At 40.8% G+C, this 27,220-nt stretch overlaps 2 protein-coding genes across 6 annotated transcripts in view; one reads left to right on the forward strand and one right to left on the reverse strand.

Annotated features, from left to right (window-relative positions):
• LOC127439156 (uncharacterized) overlaps positions 1 to 27,220 on the reverse strand; it is a 73,457-nt gene that overhangs the window by 27,572 nt on the left and 18,665 nt on the right. The gene's annotated exons all lie outside the window — the stretch shown is intronic.
• LOC127439155 (CD48 antigen-like) overlaps positions 1 to 27,220 on the forward strand; it is a 74,951-nt gene that overhangs the window by 12,099 nt on the left and 35,632 nt on the right. Inside the window, exon 6 of one of the 5 annotated variants that reach the window (XR_007896861.1) lies at positions 1,025 to 3,055. The exons of 3 other annotated variants lie outside the window; for them this stretch is intronic. The gene's annotated coding sequence lies outside the window, so the exon portion shown is untranslated. Of the gene's footprint in view, positions 1 to 1,024; positions 3,509 to 27,220 lie in introns of those variants that run through there. One more of the 5 variants, XM_051695275.1, reaches the window with a different exon arrangement.

Here is a 27,220-nt window from a genome sequence, read left to right on the forward strand (position 1 = left end):
GTGAGACGCAGATTCTCTGAGCGTGCACTTGAGTGTCTGTGCTCTGATACAAATCCAGTCGATCAATGAATGTCTTCTGAAGCTAATCGATAAGTTGGTGTAAGAAACAAATCGATTAATAAAACTTTATTAATGCGAGAAGTTGGAAGCGTGTGTTTTGTACACAACAGAGGAACAAACGTCATGCAAGAGTTAGTACATTTCAAACAGAAATAGAGCGCTGGCCTGAAGCAACAATGTAAAGTTAAAAACGTTTTAATTATCGATTCAGAAGACATGAATTGATCGACTGGAGATGTGTGGATTGGATTACATTTATGCTTAAATATGACTGTTGGACCATCAAACAGACAGCAGACTAATGGCACTCGTTTACTTACATTATAAGGACCTACAGAGCTGAAATGTTTTTCTAAAAATCTTAATTTGTGTTCTGCTGAACATAGACAGTCATACACATCTGGGATGGTATCAGGGTAAGTGAATAATGAGAGAATTTTCATTTTTGGGTGACCTATTCCTTTAAATCCATTTGCACAACTTGGCTAAATCGGATTAAAATATACAAGTAGGGTCGTATAATTCGTAGGAATTGTAGACGTGCAAAGCCCCGTATATGTAATGTGGAAGTAAGTAAAACTTCAGGGTTTGGGATGTTATTAACATGCTTATTAATTTTATCCGCTAACCCAAACTCCTTATCTGAATCTTACCATAAAGTACACCCCTTACCATGATTTGAAGCATAAAGAGTACTTAAGTATAAAATAAAAGAGGATTTTATTGTGTTTTAGAAGAATACGAGGGAGAGTGACGTGATTGGCTCGTGTAAAAGTTGTATGAATTTGTACGAACCAACTCCATGAAACTGTTTTGGTGCTTCAATGATAATTTTTTCGATGTCGAGTCACATCACCAGTTTCATGGCAGTAGGTGGGTGATCCATTTTTTGTTCCTAAAAGGTCAACAACAATAATAACAGCACATGTGATGTGAATATCTGTGTTTGTGTGTTTTCTTACAGATAGTAAAACAGGAGGATGATGTGGTGTACGCAGGTGTCGCTGTGAGATATTGATCAAACAATTCAATTTCCTGATTTATTCTAATCACTGTAACTATGACTCTGTTCAGCAGTGTTACTGTATTAAATATGCTTTTATTTGTGTTGTGTCATTTAAAGTGGTGAGATGATTGGGGGCTTTAATGTTCATGTGTGATTTCTGTATACTGAAATGTAAAATAGAGTTGATCGTGTGACATTAATGGATTTATATAAAGGGGCTTGTGACAAACATGTTTTATTACCTTTTTTAACCATATACTGTATTTTCTTTCTGTCTTAATTTTGAAAACTTAAAAAGATTCAGTAATGTTATTAGTGGTGGTGTAATAGTGTTCATTTAGTGTTTATTTTACAGTGTCAATGCTACAAAACTGCTACCAACCTTTTAGAACAAAAAAAAATGTATAAAATACATTTAAAAACCTGTCAATAACATATAGACCAATGTGCAGACTAAAAAGGACAATTTGGCCATACCTGAAAACACAGCTGGCAGCAAAGCACACTTGCATTTTTACATGCATTCTTTCACCTTTCAGCTCGTAGAAACCGTTTTTCATTTGAGCATTTATTTTAAAAGCTGTTTGCACTCAGATGATGACACGGGCAACGTGTCAAGTTATTGCAATGACATACAGATATGGTAAGAAATTATTTAGCAGAGACGGGCCACTTCTATTAAAATAAATCACACAGGCCAAAACACAAACAGAAATTCTGGCCCAGAACGGACATTTCAAAGTTGAATTTACTGGCTAAAGCATTGTTTTCTGAGAAGCCAGTATTTCAACTTAGCATGTTTCCTAAATCTCTGATAACATATTATGATAATTTTATGCTTTAGTACAGGAAATATATTACATACTGCACCTTTAACGGCTGCCGGAAGTGATGTTTCAAACCAAAGCGTTGTGTTGCCACTAGCTTTAGCTCGCTATCCACTCTCAGTTCAACACTTTTAACTCAATATACATATTCACACAGCATGGTATGATGGTAAAACGTTAAACTCACTTTTGTAAGCTGCTGTCTTCACAGAAGTTTCACTAGTTGTCATATTCATTATTTACAATTGTTTTAAAAGATTACCATCGCTGACGGTAACTCCGCCCCTTCCGCTATGTTTGGCAAGCCGCGTGCGCTGAGTGCACAAAGTGTCCAACATTACGCACTCCGTTTTGACAGTTAAAAAAGTGCCTCATCCGGGTACTCGTAGTGCACTTCGTTTGGTTGCATTTTCACTGTAAACATATTACTCGCACTACTTACACTTCAAAATGACGTAAAATAGTGCAGAAGTGTGCGGTTTGGGACGCACCTTTTGAAACGGTCCGTGTACATTTTGACCGTTTGATTTTTAATTTGAAAAGAAATAAGCAGAAATGAGAAAATTCGGAAAAAAATGGAAAAACAAGAATTCGGCTTAATTTTTTTAGAAAACGCAGAAAAAGCTTGAGTATTTGATTTGTACTTGTGGGTGGGCCTAAAACACCCCTTTCCTCTGATTGGTCAATCCACACCATCATCTCTTCCTCAAATGCTGAATAACAGTCCACCGCTGTCATAAGACTATGAAGTTTCATTTGTCTGGTTTTAGATTAATTTATCATTCTTAATATTATTTTTCAGAACATGTTACTGATCCATATTTATTGCACCTATGCTATCTCTCATTATGCAAACAATGAAACAAATATCAGAGTTAATGTCCACTGAATGTTTGAAGTGAACAGTAATATGCAATAAAAACACACAGAAATGATGAAGATCAGAATGTATAATATTTTAATCAAGTGAAATATGGTCCAGAAGCATCACTCACTTCTACATCATTTACTTTATTGATCTTATCTGTTCTGTTGAAACTGTTATTCACACATGTATGAGGGCTGCCAACTCTCACACACTGAGTGTGAGAGTCACGCAACTGACACTGTTCTCACGCCATACTTCCCTTTTCAGCGCACAGACAGCACCGTGCAGCAAAGAGTTTTTTTATTTTTTTAAATCATTTATAAAAAGAAAAAAAAATTGGTTTAGCACCAGACCACATAATTTTATGTATATGAAACTTCCCCAATAAAACTAGCAATTGAATGATATATTCTTTATCCTTTTCTATCCCACAGTCATTTACATATATCATTATATCAGTCCCACCCAGTTTTATATCTATATTGAGTTTCCTTTTAATGACATTTTCAACATCAACCCAAAACATCTTTGTGTAAATACAATGAAAGAATAAATGAAAAATAGTTTCTTTATCATTATTATTATAGAATTCACACGAGTAATCAATATTAAATTTGAAATGTTCCATTATGTTTCACAGGATAAATGATTTTATATGAAACTTCCTTTATTTTATTATTAATAAAGAATTTATCAACTGTTCTCCAAGCCTTACACCACTTTAAATCTCCAAATATTGATGACCAAAAAAAATCTAGCTGGGGGATATGTAACATTAATTATTACATTTCTAATGCAGTTATTTGAAACTTTGTCTATTAAGATGTTAACGTTTCCAATAAAATGTTTATTTTTGATATAATCAAGGTTAGGGTCTCGCGATGGTATATGCTTCTGATGAAGCCATCTGTCTGTGTTATCTCAACTTCATTGTTTAAAAATCATGTTCATGGTAAACAACTACATTACCCATGATACAGCAGAGAAATATCCACCAATCAGAGAACAGTGACGCACTATGAATGACGTAATCGAGTCGGTCTCCTTTCACCCTTAAACTACTTATATATTTGTACATATCGGGATATTTGGCAATAAAAGTAAAATATTGTTTCTATACTTATAATCAACAACCTAAAATCAATAGTTTTATATATTCCCATTGTTTTTTTCAACGACACCATTCGCAATGCATCATGGGATTGTAGTTTGTGCCCTCTTGAAACAGGATAAGTCTTTGCATCTTTGTCTTTATGTCCGATTTTCAAATACTTTTTCACCTCAAAACAAAGTTTGTATTGTTGTGATTCTTCTGGGAGCTGGTTGGTTTGGTTCATGACTCACAACACTTTTATGAAGGATTTTATTAAAAGTCTATGAAGAAATGAAGGGGGAAATACTTCCGGAACACAGACGGCGTAAAAAGTGGGCGGTCACTGTTGCGCTTTATTATTGTTACCAGGCCTACTATAAAACTAATTTTCATAATCTTTGAAATCCTTTATGGCAGAATCTTTCTATCTTTTCCTGACTAAAAGTTCCCACCAGTTTTGTTGATCTTTTTTTATTATTATTATTATTATTATTATTATTATTATTATTATTATTATTATTACTAAGAATACCTGGGTCATTATCAAAATATGTGATAAACATATCCCTTCACTTTTCAGTCATGAAAAAGATTTCAAACAGTAAAAAAAAAAAAAAAAAAAAAAAAAAAAATATATATATATATATATATATATATATATATATATATATATATATATATATATATATATATATATATATTAAAGGGCATTATTCTATTAATTAACCTTTTATTAAAATAAACCGAAAGGGTTTGACAGTTTATTTATTCTGTGCCACGCGTAGATTGCCGTACCCATGCCCACACAGAAGAAAGCTGGCACAGACCCCTAGACTCTGCCCTGACTAGTACGGTTTGTGCCATATTAACGCACGGGCTTACCGGAGCTTAAGTTTATCGGGGCCCCAAATGGAATAAACGCGTCGTTTTCTCGTTTCTGCTGATTTCTTTTCCAATTAAAAATCAAACGGTCTAAACGCACACGGACCAGATCCATTGCGCAAATGAAGCGCAAAACAGTGTTTTCTAAAGCGCAGATGCCTGTGACAGCTCCCCGCTTCTGCTTTACATTCAGTCCGAATCACTGGACAAAGAAATGTGTTGATTTCTCTTATTTATTGTGCACACACAGTTATTCGACTAAAGAAACATGCAGTATAATAAGCATGTTATATATGAGGAAATGACAGTGGTGACGTGATGTCCACCTCCTCCTCCATCTTTACTCGCACACTAAAGGTTTGATTTAAATGCATATGGTCTGTTTTGTAAAGCTTAGATCAACCCAATCAGTGTTTGCATTTTCTGACAATTGAAGAAAATGACTCGCACGTTCAATTTATCCTGTTTGTGCTTATGGCACCTGTTTGGTAAGTTTTATATTCTATTTAGTGCAACGAACTAACTTCATCTACAACTATAACTATGAACTATTATTCCCAGAAAAAGTGATGCTCACACAAATCAAATCGCAGGAAAATATGATTTGGATTGTGGTGTTTGGTCTCAGCTGGCTTAAAGATGCTGTTACTTCTGCTGGTGTTCTTGATATTCTTCTAGTGCTTCTGATATTGTTGTAATATAGATATACGTTTAGTTTAAGTTTTTAAAATAATATATATATATATATATATATATATATATATATATATATATATATATAATATAACTATGTCAAGGAAAGTCATTTTTATTTAGTGCTTTTCACAACACATTGTTTCAAAGCAGCTTTACAGGAAATGATGCCGTAACAGAAAAAGATGCTGTGATGTCTTAAGGTCCTCATTGTGCATTTTAAATGAATAAATGCTACAAATATTTGACCAAATTGCCACAATTAAATTTTTTATCAACATAGAAATAGTAATTTATGAAATGCTGCAATGAAGCACTGAGCACTACAGGGTTGCTGTTGGTTAACTTTTAATGATTTAAAGGGTTGTAGCCTATATTGGACACTTATGAAATGAATAAAATATAATTGTCACTTAAATGTCTTAATTGTCAAAGCTCATAAATAACAACCTGACTGAATATTACCTACTGCCACCTGCTAGTAAACATGTTCCCATCCACTTTTTCAACCGTCTGGGTTCCGGAATTATTTTTCCCATTCATTTTTGTTTTATCTTCTCCCCTTTTCTCCCCAATTTGGCATGCCCAATTCCCAATGAGCTCTAGGTCCACGTGGTGGCATAGTGACTCACCTCAATCCGGGTGGCGGAGGACAAATCTCAGTTGCCTCCGTGTCTGAGATCGTCAATCCGTGCTCTTATCACGTGGCTTGTTGAGCGCGTTACCGTGGAGACCTAGTGCATGTGGAGGCTCACGCTATTTTCCACAGCATCCACGCACAACTCACCACGCGCCTCACCGAGAGTGAGAACCACATTATAGCAACCACAAGGAGGTTAAACCAATGTGACTCTACCCACCCTAGCAACCGGGCCAATTGGTTGCTTAGGAAGCCTGACTGGAGTCACTTAGCATGCCCTGGATTCAAACTTGCGACTCCAGGTGTGGTAGTTTCCCATTCATTTTTTTATTTTTTTGCATTGACTTTACATAAAATCCTCCATAAAACAGTAAGTCATGAATCAAACCAACCAGCTCCGAGGAGAATCACAACATTACAAACTTTGATTTGAGGCAAAAAAGTATTTGAAAATCAGACAAAAAGACAAAGGTGCAAGACTGTGTACTTAGCGTCTTTCACGAGGTCACGAACTACAATCCCACAGTCATTCACATGCATCATCGGAGTGGGCAGTTGCTCCAGTGCTCGTTTCGTGGGCTTCGTTGGCCGCGGTTCTCTGATTGGTAGATCATGGGTTATCTGATTGCTGGACCATGGGTTATCTAGACCATGAGTTATCTAGTTATCTGCCATCAAACACAAATTTTTTTTTGTTTTTTTTTTTGTTATTAACAATTTGTATTGATTCTATACAACAAGCCAAACAGACATAACAGAACACATGGAATAAAATTATATGAAACTAAAACCCTTCATTTTGGAGGTTTTTATGAAAAAAATCCATGCTGAATCACTGACGGTGTTGTTCGGGGCTCTGGCCAACCCGTTGCAGGACAGTGGTCTTCAGCTTGACGTAGTCCAGGCGGTCCTCAGCTGGTAGTTGCTGCGCCGCGAGCTGGGCCTCCCTGGATAGCAGCGGCAGCAGGTGGAGGGCCCATTGGGTTCGCGGCCACCCGGAGGCGGTGGCCGACTGCTCAAAGAAATTCAGGTACACCTCCAGCTCGTCCTTGGGGCCCATCTTTGGAGCAACAGCTGTGGCTTCATCACTGCTTCCAGCTCTGCAAGGCCTGCCGATCCTCGGCTTGGGCTTGGAGGAGCTCCTGGAGGCGCCGTTCTTGCGTGAGGAGGGCTTGGTAGTGGATTCAAGAATGAGGAAGTGGGGTGGCAGTCCAGGTAAATCAAGCTTTAATGTTTTTTTCCAGTCTAACAAACAGTCTTTGGCCATTGATCCAGGGCAAGCACGTGTTAGTCCAGACAGACAACATGGCGACGGAAGCATATATAAATCGCCAAGGCGGTTTACGCTCACATTGCCTCATTCCCTCGTGGGACCTCTCTGTAGTCTTGCTGGGCCTACAGAGAGCCCCGTTTGAGCCCCTGGAGTCAGTCGAGCTAAAAGCCCTCTCATTGAAGATGGCCATCCTGACTGCGCTCACTTCCATCAAGAGGGTTGGGGACCTACAGGCATTCTCTGTCAGCGATACGTGCCCAGAGTTCGGTCTGGCATACTCTCACGTGATCCTGAGAGCCCGGTCGGTCTATGTGCCCATAGTTCCCACTACTCCTTTTAGGGATCAAGTGGTGAACTTGCAAGCACTGCCCCAGGAGGAGGCAGACCCAGTCTTGTCATTGCTGTGTCTGTTACATGCCTTGCATGTTTACTTGGACCGCACAGAGAGCTTTAGACACTCTGAGCAGCTCTTTGTTTGTTTTGGGGGACAGCAGAAAGGGAAGGCTGTCTCCAAACAGAGGATTACCCACTGGATTGTGGATGCCATCACTTTGGCATACCAGGCCCAGGGCACGCTGTGCCCACTGGGAGTACGAGCACACTCCAATAGGAGTGTGGCATCCTCCTGGGCTCTGGCGAATGGCACCTCTCTAACAGACATCTATAGAGCAGCGGGCTGGGCAACACCCAATACCGTTGCGAGATTGTACGATCCCTGGGTTGAGCCAGTTTTGTCCCACGTGTTAGCAGGTGCGAACAGGTAAATATGCGGGCAGCTGGCTGGGTGTACCGCTTGCACACAGCACCTTTCCCTTCCCTGAGGAGATAACGTGCCCTTTTTTCCTCCACGTGAGTTCCCGGGACCTGCAAACCCTGGATGTCTTTCCTCCCCCAGCACCCTGCGGCAGGCGAATTCGGCAGAGGAATTTGATGCCAGCCCCAGTACTCGTGAAGTATGCTCTGTCAGGTCAGCCCATGTAATTGGGATAGGTGCTCCATATGTAGTGGTTCCCTGTCTGTAATCCCATATGAGGTGTTTTCCATGGTACGGTTTCCCTGACGGTAAACCCATGTCTTCCCCTGGGCAGAGCTCTGCTCTGCCACCAGTCTCTGTGCATGTAGGACTCCTCCCTTCCAGGTAGGACCTACCGCAGGGACTCCTTTCCATGTGTGGTACTTCCCAGTTGGTAAGTCCATGTGATGTGCTCTCCACATGTTAACCTCCCTTCGGGCAGGATGTGGCCTCTGCAGTGTCCTTTCATTGTGGGGAAAAGAACACATTCCCTGGTACGAATATTTCTTGGTCCCAGCTAAGTGAAGTTTCATTTTCAAAGAGGAAAAAAGAGAAAATGTCAAAACAGCTCATGTGACCTATTCCCATTGTAAGTACGTTTTGAAACAGACTGCATGTGACATTTCGCACTGGAGATCTCATCATCAGTGATGTCAAAACTGAACACACTGGACTTTATGAAGTTAAGATCATGTAGGGAAATAAGGTCTTATACAAGAGATATAAAGTTGCTGTCCATGGTAAGCAGTAAAAAACTACTGTGTAATTTGCTTGTGTCCTCTCCTTAGTTGTGTTTGTAGTTTTAATATTCTGTCAGTAATGACAAATGAATCAGCTCTCTTGTAAACAGTTAATTTTATTTTATTATATTTCTGTCTGTGTCTTCAGCAAGTGTTTTTCTGTAAGTGAAGGCATTTTGCCACTCAAAAATAAAATGACATCATTGTTGGTATATAATACAGTCTAGAGATGATCGATAGTGGATTTTGCAGATACTGATAACTAAGGTGGTGGAAAAGGCTGATAAGTGATTAATCGGACGATAGTTGTTAAAATTGATTTATAGAATGGTAAAGGGTCATGAAACCCCTCTGTTTCAGCACAGATCCCACCATTTTTAAAAAATGTCTGGGAGGTGTGGGCGTGGTTAGCATTGGCGTGATGTGAAGAAGAGGGAGGGAACACAACAACTGTCCTATCTGGTCCAGTCGACTTTATTTCACTGATGCAGTTAACAGCAAAGATTCTAATAATTGCTTGTGACAAAACGCACAAATAATTTTATATTCTCACAATAAGTTTTGCAAGCTCACGATACATCACAATACATGGATGGATTGATCATGTTTGTGTTTGAGACTATCAGTTCAAACCGCACCGCATTGCGGAGAATCCATACAATCTTGAACAACAATCACAGTAAGGTTTCAACTCACACTGAAGCCCTGGTTGCTTGAGAGTTTGAAGCACTCATTGTATGAGAATCATGTGGTTTCTTTGATTATCATGAGATAGTGCCTTCTCATTGGATAAGGCCACACGGTCTCATGAATAATTATGAGACACTGATGACGGGATGACGCATCCTGTGACATTGACTCAATGTTGATTTTAAACCCACAAGATGAAAATAGTGCAAAAAGTCCCTAAATTAATCACTTTCCTCCTCAGATTAAAATAAATTGTTGCTAAAGATATGTTCTTTCATGTGCAGCACATGCATATCTAGTAACATCTCAGAAATTGCAATTTAGCATTTTCATGACCCTTTAAAAATAAATAAACATGTCCTCCACCTTGCTTCACTGCCCATTTCTGTTCCAGTTGGATCACACAAATTAATATGCAACCATGGCTACAAGTGCTGCATGCTGGTACTCCCCCTAGCTGTCTGACCATCCCTCTGAGCACTTCACTGTGGTGTGGTGGTGTTAGGGTTACCCCACCTCCAAAATAACAACTTAACCCCTGGTTATGTGTAATACAAGTCATGTATTAATTGAGTAAACTGAGTAGGGTTTTTGGTGGGTAGTGTTTAAAACTAAAGGATACTGATTGAACTGTAAGATTAATGATTAAGTGTCTTCAAAGTCCATCCTAAATTGACTGCAGGGGTGCTGGTATATATAGTGTCCTTTACTGTTTGGCCTAACTATTCTTTATATTTATTCTGAATATTTTCCAGCTCTCCTACCCATTCCTGTCATCAGCAGAGACTCTCCACAGTATTCTTCATCATCTGAAAGTTCATCTAAATGTGTGTTGGTGTGTTCAGTGGTGAATGTGACACAGGTGACTCTCTCCTGGTACAAAGGAAACAGTTTATTCTCCTCCATCAGTGTCTGATCTCAACAGCAGTCTATCTCTATCTCTAGAGTGTCTCCATGATTCTTACAGTGTGGTGAACAATTCAATCAGCAACCAGACTCAACATCTCGATATCTCGACTGATCTCTGTCAGCCGTGTTCAGGTATGTCATTTTAGTTCATAAAGTGCACGTAGCAAAGTTTGTTGGGAATTTTTTTTTAAAGTGCATAAACTTAATATTTTTGTCTTGTTTACACTAAACCACTGTTGTAGATGATTCTTCATCATCTGAAAGTCCATCTAAATGTGTGTTGGTGTGTTCAGTGTTTAGTTTCACTGAAGCTGTGATCCGATTGGTTGTCTCTGGTCTGGTGAGCGTGGCTTCTGTTGCTGTACTGGTTTATGGCATCAGATCCAGAAGAACTGCACAGAAGAGAGACAACAGACAACACCATCAAACGCAACGCGTTATCCGGAAGCAGTGCCTTTGCGCAACATCTCAACACGTAGTGTTGCAAAGGTACTCTTCAGAATTATCTCCCGAGTGGGGATTCCGAAAGAAATCCTCACTGATCAAGGCACTACTTTTATGTCACGTACACTAAGCAAGCTGTATGAATTATTAGGCATTAAATCGATTCCGACAAGCATGTACCACCCACAAATGGACGGCTTGTTCGAACAGTTTAATAAAACCCTGAAAAACATGATTTGCAAGTTCGTGCACGAAGATGCTCGGAATTGGGATAAGTGGCTTGAACCCCTGTTATTAGTCTTTCTTGAGGTCCTGCAATCCTCCACGGTGTTCTCCCAATTTGAATTATTGTATGGCGTATGCCTTGCAGTGTCTTAGATGTTGTGAGGGAAAACTGGGAGGAGGGACCTTCAAACAGCAAAAACGAAATTCTATACGTTCTTGACCTGAGAGCAAAACTCCAGATATTGGGGCAACTATCACAGGAGAATTTGCTACAGGCTTAAGAATGTCGGACCTGGCTGTATAACAGGGCAGCTCAGCTACAGGAATTTACACAGGGAGATAAAGTCCTTGTATTACTACCCACACCAAGCTCTAAATTACTCACAATGTGGCAAGGGCCCTTTGAGGTCACACGGCGAGTCAGGGAAGTCGATTATGAGGTTAAAAGCACAGATGGGGCGGAGCATGTCAGATTTACCACCTCAACCTCTTAAAACCATGGAGGGAGGTGGTCCCCTTGTCTTTGGAGATGGTGGTACCGGAGAGGGAGGAGCTCGGGCCGGAGGTGACCTTAAAAGTCAATTGTGGCACCCCGGTCACTTGCGGAGACCACCTCTCACCGTCGCAAATCACGGCTGTGGCCCGGTTGCTAAGAGATTTCTCTGACGTGTTCTCACCCCTTCCTAGTCGTACAAACCTCATAAAACACCATGTCAAAACAACCCCAGGGGTAGTGGGACGCAGTCTTCCTTACCGATTACCCAAGAACAAAAACAAAGTGGATCGAAAAGAATTAAAGGTCATGCTCGATATGCGGTAATAGAAGGATACCACAGTGACTGGGCCAGCCCGGTGGCGCTGGTTCCGAAAAGAGACATCTTGGTCCGGTTCTGTGTGGATTATATATAGGTCAATGTGGTTTCTAAATCTGACAAGTATCCAATGCCTCGTATTGACAAACTGCTTGATCGGTTGGGTGTGGCTCGCTTTTTTCGACACTTGATTTAACGAAGGTTTATTGTTAGATCCCCTTAACACCAGTGTCCTGTGAGAAAATGGCCTTCTCCACACTGTTTGGCTTACACCAATTCGTGACCCTTCCATTTGGTTTGTTTTGGGTCCTCAGACCGCACTCTGTGTATGCCGCATATGCAGCATCTGAGGGCAGTTCTGAGGTTACTGCGATGGGCAGGACTCATGGCAAACCCCACGAAGTGCACAACTGGAGAGGTCACGTGACCCCATGCAAGAAGCAGACGTGTGAGCGAGGAGCTCTGCGCACTTTGCTAAATTTTCAATTATTTTCATGTTATAATCTGGTGAATTTGATACACCCAGTTATACAATTGTTCTTTGATGCAAAACGTGGCAAAGAAGTCAAAATTCTCGGGCTCTGGAGGCATTAAAAGACACTTACGTGTTCAGGATGAAAACCGGACAGGCCTACAGACCGGGGACTCGATTTGGATGGCGTGGTGGGAGAGGTGATCCAGCGACAATTGTCCAACATGTCGGTGATGTTGACGAAGGTTCTTGCTGACTTGGAGGATCTCGCAAGTGTCGAATAAAATTCTCTGAGATAGTTACAAGAGTGTCAGATGTTGAGAGATGAATCAATTGTCTGGAATCTTCAGAGAGGAAATTAACCGCTAATCCACCCACGACCAAAGTTGATTTGGAACATCTCCTTGAAAAGCTTGAAGATCTTGAGAATAGAAGCCGCAGGAATAATGTTCGAATTGTTGGAATTCCTGAGCATGAGGAGGGCAGAGATATGGTGAAATTTCTAGACGAGCTCTTCCCGAGTCTTCTCAACATAACAGGCCACAAGCTGGAAATCAAGCGAGCTCACAGAGTCCCAGCTCACAGATTTGCTGAGGGAGATAGGCCCCGACCGATTCTGGCCAGATTTCTGAGATCATCCGATAAAGATCTTGTGTCGCGCCAGGCGAGGAGCAAAGGGAAGCTTTCTTGGAAGAACCATAATATTTTATTGTTCCCGGACTTTGCGAACTCGACAAGAGAGAAACGCGATCGGTTCAAGGAATGTAAGAAACTCTTACATTGGCGAAAGATCACTTTTCCTCTGATATTTCCGGCCAAACTGAGAATAGAAACGAAGGTCGTCGCAAAGTATTTACATGTCCCAATCAGGCAATGTCTTTTATAGAATCAATAGCTGAGTAAACCATTGGATGTTTCTCATGTGAGTGGGTCAACTCACTGTACTTACTCTTGAGGAAGCTGGGCGACATTTTGGGTTTTTTGCGTTGGCTCTGCCGTGCGGCTGGAGCTTGTTTTGTGAATAACACGTTTCCTTAAAGAAACTTTTGCATTGAAGAAAGATTACTTTTGCATTGAAGTTCCCGGCCAGTTTGAGAGTGGACACTACAGATGACCATAAAATATCTACATGCTCACACAAAGGATGTCTTTTATAAAGTTGACGGATTATGTAAGTCATGGTATATACTTTTATGCGGCCTCCGAGTGAATTGACTCGACCATCCGGGGAACCGGGATGCCGGTTTTGTTTCTTTTTGTGTTGTTTCCGCCTAGCGGCTGGAGCTTGTTCTATTGAAAAACACTCCTTTGGAATAGCTATGGATTAATCTGTTCATTCTTCATGCTTATTCCTCCTGCTGGCTGTAGTTTGTTTTGAGATTTTTTACAGGACGTTGGAATGGTTACGTCATCCGTTGAACTCATAACAGCCAGCTCACTGAACATATTTGAACGTTTTATATCAGCTGGAATTTGTTTTGTGGAAGATCACACCTTTGAGACAGTTCTGTGAATGAATCTACACATTCTTTGTGTTCATTCTTCCTATTGACTGAGTTTATTTTACAAAGTATTTTCTGTTATGTAATTTTGCCTCACAAATTTGTGAGGTTTGTGGGGTTTGATTGTTTCATTAATGGGGAATGTGGTCTGTATAATCTTGTTTTTGACACACAATTTATTTTTTCTATTATATCAAAATGTCATGTTAATATGAGTGTACTATCTCTCTACACATGGAATGTGAATGGGTTGGGGCACCCCATAAAAAGAAGGAAGGTTATTACTTTTCTTAAACGTAAGAAATATGATATAGTGTTTCTTCAAGAAACACATCTTTCCCTGCAGGAAGCTAAAAAATTTGGGAAGATATGGGGTGGACATATTTTTTTTAGTGCTGGCTCAAGTAAGAGCAAGGGAGTCATTATATTGGTAAATAAACATCTACAATTCAAATGTCTCAAACAGACTAAAGACAAATTAGGGAGAGTCATTATTGTTTTATCTGAAATTCAAGGGCAAAGGTTGATTTTGGCTAATATTTACGCACCTAACGCTGATGATCAGGGCTTTTTTATAGATCTTGAAGGGATGTTGCAAGCCGCTGGCACCCCTCGTGGTATAATATTGGGAGGAAACTTTAATCTTTTGATGGACTTGGTCCTTGATCACGGTGAGGCAGAAGTGTGTGGACCCCCTGGAGCAACACTGACGCTTCACAGGATGTGTAAAAATCTTGGTCTTATGGATATTTGGAGACTTCTGAACCCATCTGGTAGGGACTATACATTTTTTTCATCAGTCCATAAGATTTATTCTAGAATAGATTTTTTTTTATATACAAATCCCTCATTTCATCTGTTGTGGATTGCTCTATTGGAAACATTTTAGTCTCAGATCACGCCCTGGTGAGTTTAGAGGTGATGCCACATAAAGAGAAAAAGAAATCATATAGTTGGTGCCTTAACGTATCCCTTCTGCAAAATCCTGACTTCCAACAAATGTTAAAGACTGAAATCAGTGTTTATATGGAGACCAACTGGTCCTCAGTATCCTCTGTGGGCGTGGCTTGGGAGGCACTTAAGGCGGTTCTTAGGGGTCGGATCATACATTATGCCTCATTCATCAAAAAATCCAAATCACGAGAACTCGTGGAGATGGAAGGAAATATTAAAAGTGCAGAGGCAGAGCTGAAGTGCTGTATGTCAGCTGATGGCCTCAGAGAATTGACCCGATTGAAATATAGATATAATACTATTTTGACATGGAAAGTGGAGTTTTGGTTATTCAGTTCGAGACAGTCATACTTTGAGTCAGGTGACAAAGCAGGGAAGCTTTTGTCTAGATCTATAAAGCAGAGAGAGTCTGCCCAGTGCTGTACATCAGCTGGAAGCTTTCGTTGAGGGAGGCGAGGTACAGCACCTTTGAGAAGAAGTGTCGGCCATCAAGTGGGCGGGTACTATCTCCTGGGATGGGCTTTCACCCTCTGTTCAGACCACGCCCCACTCCAGTGGCTCCATCGCATGAAGGATACCAGTGTTCGGATCACCCATTGGTGTCTGGCTCTTCAGCCTTTTAAGTTTGAGGTGTTCCACAGATGCAGATGGCTGTTGCAGACTTTCTCTCCAGAAATGGTGGGGGAGTACTGGGCAGGCCAGATGGCTCCTTGGCCTGAGACGGGCGATGGGGGTATGTGGTGGTGGAAGCATGATTGAGTGCCAGCTTGTGAATGGCGAGCGAGATCAGGAGATGAGAACGGTAAAGATCATCACCTGGCAATGATTTTCTCTAACAGCTGTTTGGTATTGCAGTGAGAGTGGAGACAGGCTTTAAGAGTGAGCTGGACACCAGTGAGTGGGGAGAGAGTTACGAGACAAGCCAAAGAGACTGTACGGATATGTGTCCACTGAAAAGCATGTTTTTGAGTGTGTCCACTGAAAAGCATGAATTATGAGTTTAAAATAAACATACCATTTGAGCCGTCTCCCGGTTCCTCCTTATCCCTAACTGTGAACATTGTTACATAGCCGTGTAACATGAGCATGTCCAGGACTTTTTGCAAGGGGTGGCAAAGAGATGACAAGAGTCAGGTAAGGGGTGGCATCCAGTAATTTCTTCTGATGGGGGGCAGAGGGTGCGGGAGAGGGCGGAATGTTGTTATAGACCATGCGTGACATGGACGGGTTAAGCCTTTGCTCACTGTCTCCAGGACGCTAGTAGGGTCCAAGATGGTGTGGCAAAGCTCATTCTCACATCCGTGCCTCCCTTGTGGCCCCGCCCCTGCTATGTAATTAGCAGAATAATGCCCTCCGCTTCGCGCTCTGGTCCAGATCACCCTGTCTGGGTTTATTGTGCAATGACAAATGGCTGACTGTACATTCTCCCTTACTTAAGCTGAGACAGGAAAAAATGAGCTTTAAATCGCTTGTCTTAATTGCTAAATTAGCATACGGAAAACAGCCATGCTTGCATGGCATTTCAGAACACCGCTTTCTGCAAAAAATTAGCAGTTAACTATGGCTTTGGGAATCAGGAAACACCTAAACATTGAACTACTTTGATGACTGTGGAGCTTGCAACTTGCTATGGTTGGAAAACTATGCTGTTGGGAAACGCACCTCTGACCGACTCGATTTGTGAAATAAGTTCATTTGTTACTAGAACTCTCTCTCAATCAGAAAAATATCAGATTTTTGTCTGATACTTAAAGCTGGCCAACACCTTTTCATTTTACACTTCTACATGTCAAGAGGGGATGAGCAGGAGTCAGGAGACAAAGTGATTTGTCTGTCTTATGGTAAATCTGCTTTTCTATAGAGTGGAAAAATCTCTTTACCGATGAACCAATCGCACACATGCAATAATAAGCACAATGTTAGGAACAAGACATTTGTCCACTTAACAGAACAAACATCATACATTTGGGTCACTCGCTGACTCAATTAAACTCAGACCACAACAGGTTTCACTTTGACTCAGAAACTGAGCTGATAGAATGTTATAGTGCATTCAGTGGAATCATAATTCATTCTCTTCTTGAGAAAAATGCACTAATGTTTTCTGTAATGCAATGCATTAAAATGAGACTTCAGTTCAGAGCTAAGATCATACAGTACATTTTCCAGCACTGAAATTCCAGCATTTGTCCATTTGTTTCCTCACTGGTGAAAGGGTTTATGACAGTAGATTTATTGTGATTAAGTATAATTCAGAAGCTGTCTTGTGTAGAGGGGAAGTCAAACTGCAAGATTCATGTTAGCAGGAACAGAAACCCTTATACCCATATAGTACAAGCTCACACATTTATGCAGAACTGGCTCAACTCACATTCACACATTTATTTTATTTTCGTGTCTATAGGTGAGGTCAGTGTTTCATTGGTTCTTTTTTGCAACTCGTATCACACTGAATAAACATTTATCACTTTGAGCGGCGACAACTTCCTGCAGTTTTGTATGACTGTCTTTTTCAACAAGAATTAAACAGACCCATAATAGGCTAACTTTAAAGAATCATTTTAAGGTTTAGATCGTGCATTCATTAAATGTAAACTCATCTTCAAGGATCTCTGATCGACCATTAGTGTTGTCGTCTAGGCAAGCATCCCTTACTCATACTAGGAATTATGGATTTGAACAAACCCTTAACTGTAATTATTATACTTCAGTGTTTAATCATCCATGATACCTCAATTCATGTGTCTTGTTGAGATGTATGCTGTAACTTTACTAAGAGGTCACACTTACCATTTTTACCTGGCGGATGATAAAAAGGGCAGAAGGATCCCCCTAGACCTACACTGAAGAAGGGATTTATGCTTTCTATGCACAGATGTTTTGGCCCCATCAGGGAACAACAAACAGAATCTCTCATTCCATTAAAAACTAATTAGATCAAAATACTTGATCAAATGAAATGAAATCAAATCACTTTTATTGTCACACAACCACATACACAAGTGCAATAGTGTGTGAAATTCTTGGGTGCAGTTCCGAGCAACATAGCAGTCGTGACAGTGATGAGACATATTCCAATCTACAATAAACATAAAATTTACACAACACAATTTAAAATCTAATATACACATAATTACACACAACACAATACACAAATAATAACATACAATGTACATTATACAATACACACAATATAGAATACACATTATACAATAAAAAAATTGTATATATAGTATATATAAAATGTACAGTAGGTTGTATTGTACTGTATTGACTGTCGGTTGATAGTCAGTTGCCAGTGTGTTGTTAAGAGAATATAATTTATGACAGTCCAGTGTGAGATAATAAGATTAATAAAGTGCAGTGCTGATGTATATTGATCGTGAGAGATCAAGAGTTCAAAAGTCTGATTGCTTGGGGGAAAAAGCTGTCATGAAGTCAGCTGGTGCGGGTCCTGATGCTGCAATACCGCCTGCCTGATGGTAGCAGTGAGAGCAGCCCATGGCTCGGGTGGCTGGAGTCTCTGATGATCATCAGAGCTTTTTTCACACACTGCCTGGTGTATATGTCCTGGAGGGAGGGAAGCTCACCTCTGATGATGTGTCTGGCAGTTCGCACCACCCTTTGCAGTGCTTTGCGGTTGTGGGCTGTGCTATTGCCGTACCAGGCAGAGATGCAGCCAGTCAGGATGAACTCTACAGTGCTGGTGTAGAACCGTGTGAGGATGTGGCGGTTCATTCCAAACTTCCTCAGCCATCTCAGGAAGAAGAGATGCTGATGAGCCTTCTTCACAACGGCCTCAGTGTGGACGGACCATGTGAGTCCCTCAGTGATGTGGACACCCAGGAACTTGAAGCTGGTGACTCTCTCCACTGGTGCTCCATTGATGGTGATGGGGCTGTGTTTTCTTTCTCTTCTCCTGAAGTCCACCACAAGCTCCTTTGTCTTACTGACGTTGAGGGAGAGGTTGTGCTCCTGACACCAGCGTGTCAGAGTGTGCACCTCCTCTCTGTAGGCTGTTTTATCATTGTCAGTGATCAGACCTACCACTGTCGTATCATCAGCAAACTTAATGATGGCATTGGAGCTATGTGTTGCCACACAGTCATGTGTGAACAGGGAATACAGGAGTGGGCTAAGAATACAGCCTTGCGGGGTGCCAGTGTTGAGGGTCAGTAATGAGGAGATGTTACTGCCCATTCTAACCACCTGGCGTCTGCTTGACAGGAAGTTCAGGATCCAGCTGCACAGCGAGCTGTTTAAGCCCAGAGCCCAGAGTTTCTCATCAAGCCTGGAGGGCACTATGGTGTTGAATGATGAGCTGTAGTCTACAAACAGCATTCCCACATCAAGCACGCTCTGATGAAGCAGCCTGGAATGCCATCTGGACCCGCGGCTTTACGGATATTCACCCGTCAGAAGGATTGGGTTACTTCTACTTCAGAGACGGAGAGTGAACTAACCTCTGTAGGTTCGGCCACGAAAGCTCTTTCTGCGAGGGCTGTGTTATTTCCCTCGAACCGTGCATAAAATGTATTTAGCTCATCCGGGAGAGAGGCAGCGGTGTTCACGGCGGAGTTTTTATTTCCTTTAAAGTCCGTGATGATATTAATTCCCTGCCACATGCTTCTAGAGTTGGTGGTGTTAAACTGTCCTTCAATCTTGTTCCTGTACTGGTGTTTTGCTGCTCTGATAGTTTTTCGGAGGGCATAACTGGCTTGTTTATGCTCCTCCGCATTCCCAGAATTAAAAGCGGAGGTCCGTGCATTAAGCGCGCATAAATAGCGAACATCGCTATTGATCCAAGGTTTCTGGTTCGGGTAGATCCATATTGTTTTGGACGGAACAACATCCTCTATGCACTTTCTGATGAAAAACGTTACACTATCAGAGTAAACCTCAATGTCGTTATCAGAGGTGGACCGGAACATCTCCCAGTCCGCATGATCAAAACAGTCTTGTAGCACAGAGTCTGACTGGTCCGACCAACACTGGATCGTTCTGAGGGTGGGTGCTTCCTGTTTCAGTTTCTGCCTGTAAGCGGGCAGAAGCAGAATGGAAGAGTGATCCGATTTGCCAAATGGTGGGCGGGGGAGGGATTTGTAGCCATCCTGGAAGGGAGAGTAGCAATGGTCCAAAACCCGGTCCCCTCATTTGTTAAAACTGATGTGTTGGTGGTATTTTGGTGCAATTGATTTAAAATTGGCTTTGTTAAAGTCCCCGGTCACAATGAACACGGCCTCAGGGTGCACGGTTTCCTGCTTGCTTATAATTCCATACAGTTCCTTGAGTGCCCGGTCTGTGTCGGCTTGTGGGGGGATGTACACAGCTGTGATAATGACCGTTGTGAATTCCCTCAGTAGCCAGAATAGTCGACACAGAAGCATGAGAAATTCCAGATCAGGAGAGTAGAAAGACTTGATAGAATGTACGTTCCTCTGATCACACCAGGATTTACTGATCATAAAACATACACCACCACCTCTGCTTTTACCTGAGATGTCTTTCGATCTGTCCGCTCGGTGCACGGAGAACCCTGCGGGTTCGATGGCTGAGTCTGGAATCTCCGCAGACATCCAAGTTTCTGTAAGGCAGATAATGCAGCAGTCCCTCATCTCTCATTGGAAAGAGATCCGCGCTCTCAGCTTGCAGAGCATGTTGTCCAGAGACTGAACATTTGCCAGTAGAATACTGGGTAGCGGGGGTCGATTTGCGCGATGTCTTACTCTGATGAGAACGCTGGCTCTGTTTCCCCTTTTCCTTCTGCATTTTTGCGGCTGGGCAGCCCAGACAAAGAGCTCCGCTGGCGTGTTTGTAAACAGTGGGTCGGCATTGAGGAATGTGAAGTCCAGTTTACGGTGTGTAATTGCAGAACCAATGTCCAAAAGTGTCTGTCTGTCATAGACAATAAGGCAGACAACATCCAAGACAAAAAACATAAGAATTGTAAACAAAACAAACAAAAAACTACAATGTTGTTTCAGAGCTCACAACGCAGCAGCCATACTCAGCACCATCTTGAGTCAAAACTCAAAGGCATTAGATGAGATAATTTGTAGATCAATAAATGAGGAAACTCGAGGGGTTAGTGATGGCACATTCTGGTACATAGTCTTGATAAGTGACAACCAAACATGGTGTTATTAAGAACTGAAGAAATAACTTGACTAAAGTTTACACATATATTCGGTGCTTGTGTTATTGTTTCCTCACTTCACCGTTCACACTGACTGAACTTTTTGTGAATTTGTGTTCCAGTAGGCCACTTCCTGTACAGCTGCTTTACAGTGACGATTTCAGCCAAAGCACCCTGACCAGAAATACTGTATGTTGTAGATTAGATAGTGTATTAATTGACTGCTAGTATTCAAACCATTATTTTGGACTTGTCATGAGATTCTGAACTCTTTATTGTTAGTTTGATGTAAATAATGATATAAAAATATTAGGGCTGTCAAGTGATTAAAATATTTAATTGCGATTAATCACATAATTGGTTTTGTAGTTAATCACGATTAATTGCAATATCTTTATAAACACGAGTGGACAAAATATGCTTCATCCAGATGTATTTTTCAGTCATCCACACAAAACCTACCCCACCAACATAGCTGAACAACAGAAAATGAACATAACACAACTCAATTCAAATTAGGTACAATATGGTAGTTGTAAGTGTATTATGATAGGATTTATTCCCTTCTTTTTATGGAGTTTTGACAGACAAGCTAAAACATTTGCACTGTCATTTACAATTGAAAACTCTTTGCAAAATACATCAAAAACTCCTTTTAGACACCGGTCACAATTGTAAACGGTGGGATTAATGACAGTGTAGATTACCTGCAGGGTTCCAGCAATATCTCCAACTTCTGCATTGATCGTGCACTATCAAACAGAGACACTGTGACAGAACCTTGTAGACAGCAGCTGGGTTTCCGTTAGCCAGTAATCAGTACCGCCGCTCCCTATATGCATATTACGCAGTCTGTGTAGGGCACCAACTCCCTAGGAGGGCACCAGAAACTCCAGCGGCTGCCTTTACTTGCACATTATACGTTATTCAAGGACCCGGTAGCAGTCGCGGAACACAGACGATCGCCTCACGCTCACACTTTAGGACGAAACATACTTCACACAAGTATGCAAGTGCAGACGCAATCGCTTGGCCAACGCATGGCCAACGCGTGGTCCTGTTGTACATAAGAAAGTGCGTTCATGCGTTGCTCTTGCAGTTACTAACCTCACACCACAAGGGGGAAATATATTTTTTTAGGCGTGACCATGAAACCGGTGCTGTGTCCGAAACCAGGAAAATTCTGCCTTTGGAGGCTGTATACGGAGACAGGATGAAAATAAGGTGCTTTTCAAACTGTTCGGAGACCCGTTTCCTTAAGAGTTCCATTCATTCAAAACAGCTGTCAATTAAGCCAATAACTGATTAGGCAGAAAGTCAGCTGCCTACGTTTTCAGATGCAACCCGGATGTGGTAGATGAGTCGACAGTTGAGGAGTGGGGAGAGACACAGAGAAAAAACAAGTTCCTTTGAATGGACTGGGGACAAAAAGTTGTATATATTTTTCAAAAAGATTCAACTCAAATTGCTGCCCGAGTCCGCCATGGCAGATGTTGAAAGAAGAAAATCTGCTTAAGCGCCTCTTGCGGCAATGCTGAGAATACAGCGCATACTTGCGTTGGGTTATGAATTGAGCGCTGACACATTTCACAATGCAACGACACGTTAAATTGAGCTTGCGTAGCAAGGTGCGTCTGCGTTCACGTTCTTGCGTAGAGTATGTTCGGGCCTTTTCACTTTGTGCTCTTACCGCACCTCGCAGTGCAAGACAGGTGTTCAAATGGCAGCTGTCTTGCTGTTGCAATCATGTTACAAAGTTCGAGCTCTATCTGTGCTTTGCGGGCATGTTCTACTGCTGTGCTACATTAATCAAATGCTTGGCGCAGGTATCAGCATAATGTCTCCTACCATCTGTTTTCCCAGTCAATGCATGTGACATTAGAGGCGTTTAGGTGAATTAACTAGCTTCTCATGAACTACGGTTTATTAAAAGGGTCATAATTACACGCTTACCCAAAACCCCTCAAAAACCATCAAAACAATCCAGGGCTGTGCACTGCAAGCAATGCTTTTGGGAAACGCAGCCCTGACAAGTCTGATACTGCACAGCCAAGCTGTAACTTTGTTCTGAACAGAAATTCAAATAAAATTTACTTAAAAAGTGAGTTCTGTTACTTTTAAAGATGACTATACTTTTGAGCCCAGTACCTTTCAGCCCTCCGAAGCTCTCAGAGTGGAGGCAGGGTAAATCTGTTAAAATATTAATTCAAAAATGTCAAATTTCAAGATCAAGTTCAAGGTCACATAGGTAAAAAAGTAATAATAATAAGGTCTAAATACACACAAATCCACCCAAAATGTACAGCTTTAGTGCTTTTACGTGATTTAATTTAGAGTTGTTACATTTCTTTTATAACAATTAAAAAATATATATGTTTATTGTTTACGGTCACTTCTGACTGGGAACAACTGGAACGTGATTTAATGATGAACAGTGCATAAGGGTTAAGGCTGGATTAAGCTGTTTTTGTTTTTTGTTTTTTGTTTTTTGTTTTCAGCAAATGCATTTTTCTTACTTGAAGATAACTGTTTAGAATTGTATTTATTATTTATTTTAGTGTTCCCTGTGGTCAGATTTGTCCATTTCAACAAAATATTTTAAACAGACTCAAGTAGTTGTACTTGGGCCTTATTTTGTGGGCAAATGCTAGTTTGAACTAGTGCTTCTGGTTTACCTCAGTTGTACACTGGTGTCTAACTGCAGAGGACTCTGTTTGTGCTCCCCCTGGTGACTAAACATGGAACAGCTCTTCTCTACAATGTCACTTTACAATGCCCATTTTTAAAGCTGATATACCAAAAAACAACTTCCTTATAATTCAAATACAAAACCAAAATGAAATGTCTGAAGAATCTCTCTCTCTCTCTCTCTCTCTCTCTCTCTCTCTCTGTCTCTCTCTCTCTCTCTCTCTGTCTCTCTCTCTCTCTCTCTCTCTCTCTCTCTCTCCCCGAATGCCTTACAGGTAAAAGAGCCAATCAACTTTTAGATACAGACATCGCCTGTCAATCAACTCGAGAACGCGCATGCGCACTAGCTATACAAGCCGATTTTTTTTTTTTTAAATTTTTTTTTTTAGCTTAATTTGAGGTAAAGAATCACAATATATGGTTCCAGTATTGTCAGACTTTATCGATGATTTGAAATATGTTCTTTGATCGTAATCTTGACCAACCGTTTTTGAGAGTTTGGTCTTTCTCCATTCAAGTAAACACGAGCTACACTGACATGACTGGAAATAACCTCCTGAGAGCGTTTCAAAGATGACCGACAGTGAACTGACTTGCTAGAAACACTGTGTATGTGTGTGTGTGTGTGTGTGTGTGTGTGTGTGTGTGTGTGTGTGTGTGTGTGTGTGTGTGTGTTATTTTTTATTATTATTTTTTAGCAATAATAAGTATCAAGAGCTCAACAGTGACCTCCAGCGACCATAAATCATTTTAAATTACTATACCTGGCAATAATAAGAAGCGTTCAACTCGTGGAGAGTTTGAGAACAAGAGCTGCATTTTGGGTGATCACGGCAGAAATGCCATATTCACATGTGTATTTCATCGCCCAGAATTGATTTATTTTTGTTAATTTATCATTACTGAGATAAAGTCAGTTTTCAATTGGTCAAGAGATCTCAAATTTGGTTGCCCCCATTAAAAAACCTTCTAATGATGATATAGTCTTCAACTCATGTGAGGGTACATCACATATCTAAACTACTAAAACTTTTTTAATAGGTGAAAACGTAATTAGAGTCAATGCTTAATTTGAAACATTTTATCTAAAATTTTAATGCAAAATTTTAACAATTTAAACAGATTGAAAATTATCGTGTGCACTTTTTTTTTTTTAAAGAATGGTTTATTTACTACACTGTTGATATACAATGTTGAAACCCTTTCAAATGATTTAATGTGAAATATTTATTTCCTCTGCTCTTTAAAAAAGTAATTTAATACTAGATTTTGTTCCTTTTTCACTTTTGTAATTTTGTGTACTATCAGCAGCATACACACGTTAGTGGCCTTTGTTATAAGACAAATAAATCACATTAATGCTTCCTATTCAAGCAAGAACTCACATTCCATCTTGACTACTTTTTGTGAACAATTCACACAGTAGAAAAACTGGCATGAAAAAAAGTACCATAATAACCATAGACATAGTTTCATCCACACTGTAAAAGCTTCTAACACCCTTCTTGTTCAGTCTCATATACATCATAACAAGTGTGTCTTTTATTATACAACAGTTAGTTCCGAAACCTTGAATCTGATTGGAAGAGAGGCATTCCAAGAGTGCTGATAGCTCAGGATAGTGTCGTCAAAAGTACCGATACTTTGGTACCAAGTCGATACTAAGGGCGTTTTCAGACATGTAGACCGTTTGCTTTGTTCCGAAACGGGGACTAAATTGTTACAATGTTGCATTTTCTTCTTGGTTTGGTTCGCTTTCACAAGGCAACATTTTAAAACGGACCAAAACTATGTCAATAAAAGTCACATGGGAGCAAGCTGTCCCCTTATTGGTCACTATGTTTGTTCGCTGTTCCAGGATTAAGCTCAACCACTGATATACCGGTTAAAATTATATGCCTGTAAAAAATCTCAACCATAACAAATTTTAGAGAATTTTTGAGCGTCTCCAGTTAGAGGTTGTGCTCAAAATACAAATTATCCATCACTCGGATGGATATGAGTTGTAAAGTTTCTGTCATGGTTATTTTTGATTAACAGTTTTTTATTGATTCACATACTGAACACAGAAAAAAAAACATATATACACAGAATCAACAATTAACCCCCACTATCACCCCTCCCCCTCCCAATACCTAACCCCACCCTTGCCCCCAAAAACATCCCAGTGGTCGTACATGATTATAGACACACACACACAAAAAAATTATAATAATAATCACACATCCAGCAACGTCAGATATCCGCCCCATTTCTCCATAAACAAATTCAATTTCCCTAGTCTTCTAAATGACCCTTCTTCAAAGGTCGCCAGCCTCCCCATCTCCAAGCACCACTCCTGAAATGAGGGCGCTCCAGCCGACCTCCAACCCCTTAAAAGAATCTGTCTGGTGATCATGATGCTGGTTAGGACCCAACTCTTTATGTGTCTATTCTCAACATCGATGACCGCCCCATCGCCCAAAATACAGAATCTGGGGCAAAATGAAAGCAGAGTGCCGAATACATCACACACAAAACTCTGAAACTTCAACCAAAACTCCTGGATCTTAACACCCCCCCAAAAGACATGGGTTATGTCTCCATCCTCTGATTGGCATCGCCAGCAGGTGGGTGTGTCTTTAAGACCAAGCCTATACAATCTAATAGAATCAATGTACAATCTTGAATTACATAAGGCGCACCCTTGCATCTCTAGATGCAGACTTGATGTTTTTTAGAATCCTAGCCCACTCTCCCTCCTCCAATACCAAATTTAAATCTTTCTCCCATAATCTCTTGAGAGAAGTTGAAGCTCCATCCCCCAGACTCTGAATTAGCAGGGAGTAATACACTGATGCCTCATGACCTTTTCCAAAAGCAGTAATCACCACTCCCAGAGTATCTGCTGCTTTAGGGGGGTGTATGCTACCCCCAAAAATAGTACAGAGCAGGTGGAGGAGCTGTAAATATCTAAAGAACTGAGATCTGGGAATCCCAAAATGTTGAACCAGATTTTCAAAGGATCTCAACACTCCACTCTCATATAGGTCACCGAGTGTATTAACCTACCTCACAATCCACTCTGACCAGCAGAAAGGGGACTTATTAATACATAATTTGGGGTTCAGCCAAAAGCTTGAGGCAACATTTAAATAAATGTCCGAATTAAATACTCTGGACAATTTTGTCCATACCGAGTGTGAATGCGAGATTACGGGGCACAATTTAACTTCTCCGGTTAGTTTGATAGAAAGGTTTTGCAATGCCGAAATAGGGGCAAGAACTTCCTGTTCAATACAAAACCAGGGAGGGGCTCTCTCAGGTGGAAGCGACCAATAAGCCAAATCTCTGAGACCGAATGCATAATAATAAAAAAAAAGCTTGGGTAGGCCTAGCCCACATTTGTCAATCGGCCTATGCAGTTTACTGAAACGTAATCTGGGACGTTTCCCATTCCAAATGAAGGTCTTCACTATGCTATCAAATTGCTTGAAATAAGAGAGGGAGATATCTATAGGGAGAGATTGTAGC

Source organism: Myxocyprinus asiaticus, chromosome 50 (assembly GCF_019703515.2).
Source record: "Myxocyprinus asiaticus isolate MX2 ecotype Aquarium Trade chromosome 50, UBuf_Myxa_2, whole genome shotgun sequence".
Lineage (NCBI taxonomy): Eukaryota > Metazoa > Chordata > Actinopteri > Cypriniformes > Catostomidae > Myxocyprinus > Myxocyprinus asiaticus.